Consider the following 9,933-nt stretch of genomic DNA (forward strand, 5'->3'; position numbering starts at 1 on the left):
GGATAATAAAATACAATATTGTAAAGTAATTAACCTCCAATTAAAATAAATAAATTTATGTTAAAAAAATAAATAAAAGTAAAATGGCTTTTACTCCACTCAGTTTTGTGGTAGTTTGTTACTAACAATCACCAACTAGAAGAAGCATTTTTAGTCACTGACATCTTATTCATGCATTTAACATTTGCAAGCATGTGTGCTAAGTTGCTTCAGACTCTTTGAGACGCTATGGACTGTTGCCTGCCAGGTTCCTCTGTCCGTGGGATTCTCCAGGCAAGAATACTGGCGTGGGTTGCCTTGCCTTCCTCGGGGGGTCTTTTCAATCCAGGGATCGACCCTCTTAAGTCTCCTACACTGACAGGTGGATCCTTTACCACTAACACCACCTGGGAAGCCCCTCCCTTAATGTTTGCTGTTGTTTAGTTGCTCAGTCCTGTCCGATTCTCTGGGACCCCATGGACTATAGCCAGCCAGGCTCCTCTGTCCATGGGATTCCCCAGGCAAGGATACAGGAGTGGGTTGGCATTTCCTTCTCCAGGGGACCTTCCCAACCCAGGGATCGAACCCGGGTCTCTTATGTGGCAGAAGGATTCTTTACCACTGAGCCACCTGGGAAGCCCTGCATTTAATGTTTATCAATGGCCTAATGAGGAAAGCTTTATTTCAGCTTGGATTAATGTCTCTGATTCCTTCTGGAAACCAAGTTTTTCTAGAAGTTGTATTGTGGAGGCACTGGGCAAGATGCTAAGTATATCAGAATTCTGGGCATGAATAAGCTGAGGGGCAGCAAGGAAGATAGAGCAAGAATGAGAACAAGAGAAAATAGAGGCAAAAAAGGGAACTTCAGATTTTTTTCTTCAACCTAATCTGACTACAAAGATTGGTGTCTGGCCCAGAAAGTCACCTTGAAATGGCAGAGGAACCTTGGTTTCACCCAGGGAGTAACCTAGTTACTGAATGCAAGCTTCACTCAGTAATTATTTCTGGATGACAGAGAGGGATGGTTTATCAATTTAGCACATTTATTGTAATCACTAAGGACTGGAGTGTAAAGTAGCCTAACTTTGTGAAATGAAAAAAAGTCACTGATATTTCACTTTTCATAAATATAAGTAAATAGTCAGACATAGTCAAAGACCCCTCTATCTTGCACAATACAGAGACATAATTACTTCTCAATAGCTTTAGAAGCCTCTGTAGAGAATGTCTACAAAAGGCATACCTGAAAAGGTGAACTAAATGGAGGAAGGTAAGAGAGACCTTAAAATACTAAGCCTCCGTGAAAATGTGCTGGATGCTTTCCTCATCCTAAAATGGAAAGATGTAGATATAATATTTTCTTGGAAAGTCTTTATGTCACCATTCCATTCTCTGTACATTTCATGATCCTTTCATTTTAAGTTAAAGCTATTTAATACAACACAGTCTATTTTAAAATCTAAATGATTATTAAACAATTATGCCCTTTAAATGTTAGCTATTTAACTTCCACACACTCGCCCTCCCCTTGCTCATTGCAACTTCTGGAAAATAGTTTGCACTTGTATCTGCTGCCCCTACTCCCCTTCACTCCTCATCAAGGGTGTTTCCCTTGCAACCTTACTGCGTCCCTACTGCTGGTGGAAACTGCACCCATTGGGTCTCTTCCCAGTTGCCAAATTCAATGAACTCTTGGTGCTTCTAAGATTCAGCATTTACTTTTGTTGCCTTTACACCTTCTTATATAATAATATGTACATGAAAGTAAAAGTGAAAGTGTTAGTCACTTAGTCGTGTCCACCTCTTCGCAGCCCCATGGTCTGTAGCCTGCCAGGCTCCTCTGTGCGAGAGATTCTCCAGGCAAGAATACTAGAGTGGGTTGCCATTTCCTTCTCCAGGGGATCTTCCTAACCCAGGGATCAAACCCAGGTCTCCTGCATTGCAGGCAGATTCTTTACCGCCTGAGCCACAGGGAAGCCCCTATATGTACATATCATTATATATATATATATATACATATATATATATATATATGATTTTTGCTGAATAACATAGTATGCTCATTGCAGAAAAAAAATAACCGAAAACTATACTGAAGAGTTTTAAAAGTCCTCTCCTCATTATCCCTCCATCCCACTTGGGGGAACCAAAGCTCATAGTTGAGGCTCATCAGACCAGACATTTTTCTGTGCATATCTGGTATATAATCTAAAATTTCAAGTCCAAACTGAGAGGATTTGAGACTAAAGAATTAAGTACCCTTTACCCTCATTCTTCCTGGGCTTCTTGGTAGCTCAGTCGGTAAAGAATCTGCCTGCAGTGTAGAAGACCTGGGTTCGATCCCTGGGTCAGGAAGATCCCCTGGAGAAGGAAATTCTACCCACTCCAGTATCCTTGCCTGGAAAATCCCATGGGCAGAGGAGCCTGGCGGGCTGCAGTCCATGGGGTCCCTAAGAGTCAGGCATAACTGAGCAACTAATACTTTCACTTTCTTTCACTCTCAATCTTACTCTTCATTTCTGACAGCCATTTATACAAATTTATGTTGCTTTTGGTGGTCATATCTATAATGTTTATATTTATTCATTTATCAATTTAAATTATATCTAACTGCTACTCCTACCATGAAGAAGGAGGAGTTATGCTGACGTACCCTGCTTTCTCACTTTCCTTTTCCCACTGAGGTTTCATACCTCAAACTCTAAAGGCATATTTTTATTTATTAAGTTTTTAAAACTTGCTAATGTGTGTTTAGCAAGTTCAGACTTAAATTGAAGAAAGTAGGGAAAACTACTAGACCATTCAGGTATGACCTAAATCAAATCCCTTATGTTTATACAGTGGAAGTGAGAAATAGATTTAAGGGACTAGATAGATACAGTGCCTGATGAACTATGGACTGAGGTTCGTGATATTGTACAGGAGACAGGGATCAAGATCATCCCCATGGAAAAGAAATGCAAAAAAGCAAAATGGCTGTCTGGGGAGGCCTTACAAATAGCTGTGAAAAGAAGAGAAGGAGAAAAGGAAAGTTATAAGCATCTGAATGCAGAGTCCCAAAGAATAGCAAGAAGAGATAAGAAAGCCTTCCTCAGCGATCAATGCAAAGAAATAGAGGAAAACAACAGAATGGGAAAGACTAGAGATCTCTTCAAGAAAATTAGAGATACCAAGGGAACACTTCATGCAAAGATGGGCTTGATAAAGGACAGAAATGGTATGGACCAAACAGAAGCAGAAGATATTAAGAAGAGATGGCAGGGATACACAGAAGAACTGTACAAAAAAGATCTTCACAACCAAGATAATCACAATGGTGTGATCACTCACCTAGAGCCAGAAATTCTGGAATGTGAAGTCAAGTGGGCCTTAGAAAGCATCACTACCAACAAAGCTAGTGGAGGGGCTGGAATTCCAGTCGAGCTATTTCAAATCCTGAAAGATGATGCTGTGAAAGTGCTGCACTCAATATGCCAGCAAATTTGGAAAACTCAGCAGTGGCCACAGGACTGGAAAAGGTCCATTTTCATTCCAATTCCAAAGAAAGGCAATGCCAAAGAATGCTCAAACTACCGCACAATTGCACTCATCTCACACGCCAGTAAAGTAATGCTCAAAATTCTCCAAGCCAGGCTTCAGCAATACATGAACCGTGAACTTCCAGATGTTCAAGCTGGTTTTAGAAAAGGCAGAGGAACTAGAGATCAAATTGCCAACATGAGCTGGATCATCAAAAAAGCAAGAGAGTTCCAGAAAAACATCTATTTCTGCTTTATTGACTATGCCAAAGCCTTTGACTGTGTGGATCACAATAAACTGTGGAAAATTCTGAAAGAGATGGGAATACCAGATCACCTGACCTGCCTCTTAAGAAACCTACCTGTATGCAGGTCAGGAAGCAACAGTTAGAACTGGACATGGAACAACAGACTGGTTCCAAATAGGAAAAGGAGTATGTCAAGGCTGCATATTGTCACCCTGCTTATTTAACTTCTATGCAGAGTACATCATGGGAAATGCTGGGCTGGAAGAAGCACAAGCTGGAATCAAGATTGCCGGGAGAAATATCAATAACCTCAGATATGCAACTGACACCACCCTTATGGCAGAAAGTGAAGAGGAACTCAAAAGCCTCTTGATGAAAGTGAAAGAGGAGAGTTAAAAAGTTGACTTAAAGCTCAACATTCGGAAAACGAAGATCATGGCATCTGGTCCCGTCACTTCATGGGAAATAGATGGGGAAACAGTGGAAACAGTGTCAGACTTTAGCTTTTTGGGCTCCAAAATCACTGCAGATGGTGATTGCAGCCATGAAATTAAAAGACGCTTACTCCTTGGAAGGAAAGTTATGACCAACCTAGATAGCATATTCAAAAGCAGAGACATTACTTTGCCAACAAAGGTCCGTCTAGTCAGGGCTATGGTTTTTCCAGTGGTCACATATGAATGTGAGAATTGGACTGTGAAGAAGGCTGAGTGCCGAAGAATTGATGCTTTTGAACTGTGGTGTTGGAGAAGACTCTTGAGAGTCCCTTGGACTGCAAGGAGATCCAACCAGTCCATTCTAAAGGAGATCAGTCCTGGATGTTCTTTGGAAGGAATGATGCTAAAGCTGAAACTCCAGTACTTTGGCCACCTCGTGGGAAGAGTTGACTCATTGGAAAAGACTCTGATGCTTGGAGGGATTGGGGGCAGGAAGAAAAGGGGACAACAGAGGATGAGATGGCTCGATGGCATCACCGACACGATGGATGTGAGTTTGAGTGAAGTCCTGGAGATGGTGAGGGACAGGGAGGCCTGGCGTGCTGCGATTCATGGGGTTGCAAAGAGTCGGACACGACTGAGGGACTGAACTGAACTGAAATGAATGTCTGTTTTCAAATAAAACAGAACCTTTTATTTCTTGACATCCATTTTAGGCATTATCTCATGCTTTCTAACATCCAATTTTATATCATTTATCTTCTCCTCTTAGAACTAAAAGTAACTAACTCTTTTGTCTGCTGCTGCTGCTAAGTCGCTTCAGTTGTGTCCAACTGTTTGACCCCATAGACGGCAGCCCAGCAAGCTCCCCTGTCCCTGAGATTCTCCAGGCAAGAACACTGGAATGGGTTGTCATTTTCTTCTCCAAAGCATGAAAGTGAAAAGGGAAAGTGAAGTCGCTCAGTCGTGTCTGACTCTTGGTGATCCCGTGGACTGCAGCCTGCTAGGCTCCTCCGTCCATGGGATTTTCCAGGCAAGAGTACTGGAGTGGGGTGCCATTGCCTTCTCCCTTTTGTCTGCAGGTTAATCCAAAAAAAAAAAAAAACAAAACCCAGCATTTACAGTATTATAATTATTTAAATGTAGTTCCCTGAAAAATCAAACGGTGACTGGATAGTGAGTGGAGATGGAGATGGCAGGGGCCATTAATTTTGTTCAGCTGGAAGGAGTACAGACTAACAAACAGGGAAGGGGGCAAGGCACATTGCTTATGTTTGTTTATTTTTATGATTCTATACTTCCTTTTTATCACCAAAGTCGCTTAGCTTCTTAACCATGTTTTATTACAGGAAACTATTTTTGGAGCCATCTTATTCTCTGTTCTAATTTGCACCCTAGACCTCCTACATCACTGTCATCCTGGAATTATTTTCCTTTTTATAAAATCTTCTGCTACCTATTTTTACTGATATCTGTTCTAAAAAAAAATAACGTAGCAAAACATCTTCTGAGTACTCTTAAGACTGTGATCTAGCATTTGAAGTTTTCCTCCCTTGGACTGACTTGCAGAAGATATCTCATTTTTAAGAAAATCTTCTAGAGGTTTAATCATCTTACAAGTGGTGTTGGAATAGATTTCTTTTCATGTAGAAGTTGAAGTGAAAAACTGGAATCTCAAATAATAGGTAATATTGAGTAGTTGCAATTTTAGTATTTGGAAAGCATTAATATTTTATAAAGAATGAAATTTTACTTATTACTAAAGTTTGTAATAACAAGATTATTAGTTCATTCAACACATATTTATCAAGAACTCAGTGTGTTCCTGGCAGTTTTCCATGTTTGGGGTATATAGCAATGAAGAGTGGAGAAGGAAATGGCAACCTATTCCAGTATTCTTGCCTGGAGAATCCCAGGGAGGGGGGAGCCTGGTGGGCTGCCGTCTGTGGGGTCGCACAGAGTTGGACACGACTGAAGCGACTTAGCAGCAGCAGCAGCAATGAAGAGAGCTCCTCATGAAGTTTATTCCAGCAGTGAGGCAGAGGCAAAAAATAGGAAGCATATAAATAAATAGTTTGTTATGGAAATCAACTCTTGATTGATGCTGGAAAGGTGGGATAGAGAGTGCTGGGGATCAGAGGATGGCAGTGGAGTTTTTGGTTGGCCATGCTCTGGGTGGGGCCTCCTGATAGAAAGGAGACTTGTGTTTTTTGTTGTTGTTGTCATTTGTTGGAGTATAGTTGCTTTACAATATTGTGTTATCTTCCACTGTACAATGAAGTGAATCAGCCATATGTATATACATATCCCCTCCTTCTTGAATCTCCCTCCCATCTCTTATCTCCAAAATATACAAATAGCTCATGCAGTTCAATATGAAAAAACAATTCAATCAAAAAATGAGCAGAAGACCTAAATAGACACTTCACCAAAGAAGACATACAGATGGCCAAGAGGCAGATGAAAAGATGCTCAACACCTCTAACTGCTAGAGAAATGCAGATCAAAACTACAATGAGGTATCACCTCACAGCAGTCAGAACAATCGAAAAAATCTACAAACAATGAATGCTAGAGAGGGTAAATTTGTTTTTTAACCTTATAGAGTTTCCTTTCTTCATTTTAATTTTTTAATTTCAAAATAATCACAAGGTTTCAGAACAGTTGGAGGCACAATACAAAGCATATTTTTTCCTGATCCATTTGAAAATAAATCGCTGACTCATTGTTCTATCCCTTCTGAATGCTACAGTGTACATTTCCTACAAAACATTGATATTCTACTATACAACCATAGTAAATGCATTAATACAATAGATCAGGTATTCTGTTTAAGGGATCTCATTTTTTCCCTCTTTCTTACATTCCTTTGTCGTTTTGTTGGATACACAGAAAGTAAGTCCTCCAAAGAGAATGGCTGGATTTTTCTGAGTCTTGCATATCTAAAAATGCCCTTATTTTACTGGAACTCTTAATTAATAGTTTGGCTGAGCGTTTACTTCTAAATTACAAATCACATTTCTCTCAGATCTCAGCCTTCGAGTATGTGATGTCTCTGATGAAAAGCTGGTTCCCATTTATTAGAGGCAATAAGTGGAGGGTTTGAGGATCTTCTCTTTACCTGAATCTCTGTCTAGACGTGTTTTTTGTTCTTCATTCATGTTCTCTTCATTCTGTGTGCCCTTTCAAGCTGAGGATGATGTGTTTATATCTCAAATATATTTTTTCCAATTATCCCTTTGATAATTTCCTTAAAATACTTTCTTTCTGAAAAGAGGGAAAATCCTTTTTCTTTGAAGGATTGTAGTTTTCCTAGATAGATCCTCTAAGATTTTAAAGTCTTTTTCTATACAATCTTCCAATCTTAATTTTTAAGCCTAATTCTAGATTTCCTCAGATTTTTATTTCAGCACTTCTTTTTAATTTTTCTTAATTTCGGACATTGTATTTTTAAATTTCCAATATTTCTTTATTGTTCCTTAGTATCTGTGTGTTTGCTAAGTCAGTTCAATCATGTATGACTCTTTGTGACCCTATGGACTGTAGCCTGCCAGGCTCCTCTGTCCATGGGATTTTCCAGGCAAGAATACTGCAGTGGGTTGCTATGTCCTCCTCTAGGGGAATCTTCCCAACCCAGGGATCGAACCCTACCTCTCTCATGTCTCTTGCATTGGCAGGTGGGTTCTTTTTACCACAGGAGACATGGGTTCGATCCCTGGGTCAGGAAGATCTCCTGGAGAAGATAATGGCAACCCATTCCATATTCTTTCCTGAAAAATCCCATGGACAGAGGAGCTTGGCAGGCTACACACAGTTCATGGGGTCACAAACATTTGGACACGATTAAGCAACTAAGCATATTACCACTACTGCCACCTGGGAAGCCCCTCTTTAGTATCTATGAAGATATATATATATAAATTATATTCTGTGCCCTGAATAATCAGGGTTTTTTTTTAAAGTTGATTCCTTGGTTCATATTGGCACTGTGCGTATGTGTGTATGATTATTTTTCTTCTAATATGATATTTGTCCATTTAAACTCATAAAGTGGACTGCTTACTTGGCACACTTTGCTGACCTGGCTTCCTTCTGCTGGCATGCAGTCCTCTTCCCCACCTGCCCTCTCTTCAGTGACTGTGGTGGACTCTGAGCTCTGATATCAACAGACAGTTTTCCTTCAAAATGCATGAACAGACAGCGGGGAGCAAACTAGGTCCACACTACCTGGGTTTTATTATATTTGGGAAATCCCAAATCAATTTCTTTGACAAGCAGTACTTACAGACGGAGAAGGCAATGGCACCCCACTCCAGTACTCTTGCCGGGAAAATCCCATGGACGGAGGAGCCTGGTAGGCTGCAGTCCATGGGGTCTCTAGGAGTCGGACACGACTGAGCGACTTCACTTTCACTTTTCACTTTCATGCATTGGAAAAGGAAATGGCAACCCACTCCAGTGTTCTTGCCTGGAGAATCCCAGGGATGGGGGAGCCTGGTGGGCTGCCGTCTGTGGGGTCACACAGAGTCGGACATGACTGAAGCGACTTAGCAGCAGCAGCAGCACTTACAGAAGAGGTATTAAGTTGTACAACCTTTTAGAGACAAACACTGACTTTGATCTCTGAGCGCTACCCCTTCATGAAACTGAACTTTGATCTCAAAGTTGGGAGCATTCTGGAAGCACCACCAGCAGGGAGCTTGGTTTCTGTCTCTATTGCAGTTTCTGTGTGTGCACATCCGACTCTGCTCTGCTCCTGTATTTTAATTCATAATGTATTTTCCGTCTTCCTGAAATCCATGAAGACTAATGGTTTGTGTACATTTCTGCCTGGTTGGAGAACTGTTATAAATTTCTTATCCTTGGTAATTTTAAATTTTATTTCAATGGGATTTGCGGAAGGACAATGCCCAACCTGCCACCTTGAAGAGGAAGTCTCCCTTCCTCAGTGTCAATATCCTCTGCCCCCAAGCCTGCTCTCCACCACTGCTCTGATATTTATTTGTCCCACTCAGTGCTGCTTTCTTTCCTTTTGCTTCTCCTTTAAGGTTGATGCTCCATCCCTGTCCCCTCCTTTTCTCTTATTTATTTTCTGTGAACAATTTTCATCACTCGCATGGATTCAGTGATCACTTTCAGTAAGCCAGTGGATCCATTCTATACACCAGCTCTTTCTCTCTTCTGGACTGCAGTGTTGTGTTCTCTACTCACTATTGTCATCAATACCATGTTAGTTTTTCCATCCCATCAGGAAATAGTATACAGTCAATCATACCTTAATCAATCAGTTAATTAATTAACTAGTGAGTGCTAAAGGATTTAGAACTGGTTTTAAGGTAATCTTTCTACTACACCAAACTATTAACCAATTATTGTTCAGCAGTTCATCAATAACTAATGAGTTATTTGTTCATCTTGGTATGAGATCAACTCTGGGGCTTATCTTTACCCAAAAAAAAATCATATAACCTATTTTCCAGTTATACAATATACTCAAACTTCACATATGTCTCCTTCTCAAAAACTGGAGGCTGCAAAGCTTGAGAGGAGCAGAGAACCACACCTGTTTTCAGTTTCCAATTATAACGTAGCACTGTAATTCTATTTCTAATTTCAGTTATTATAATTGAACTTCTGTTATATCAAGCTTTTGGAGCTAAATACTCAAAGCAGAAGTTTTCACTTACCTAATTGGCTACCAATGCAGGAACAGATTCAATCCATGTGTCCCTAAGTGGGTATGTGTTTCTT

This window comes from Bos indicus x Bos taurus, chromosome 9 (assembly GCF_003369695.1).
Source record: "Bos indicus x Bos taurus breed Angus x Brahman F1 hybrid chromosome 9, Bos_hybrid_MaternalHap_v2.0, whole genome shotgun sequence".
In the NCBI taxonomy this organism is placed as follows: Eukaryota; Metazoa; Chordata; class Mammalia; order Artiodactyla; family Bovidae; genus Bos; species Bos indicus x Bos taurus.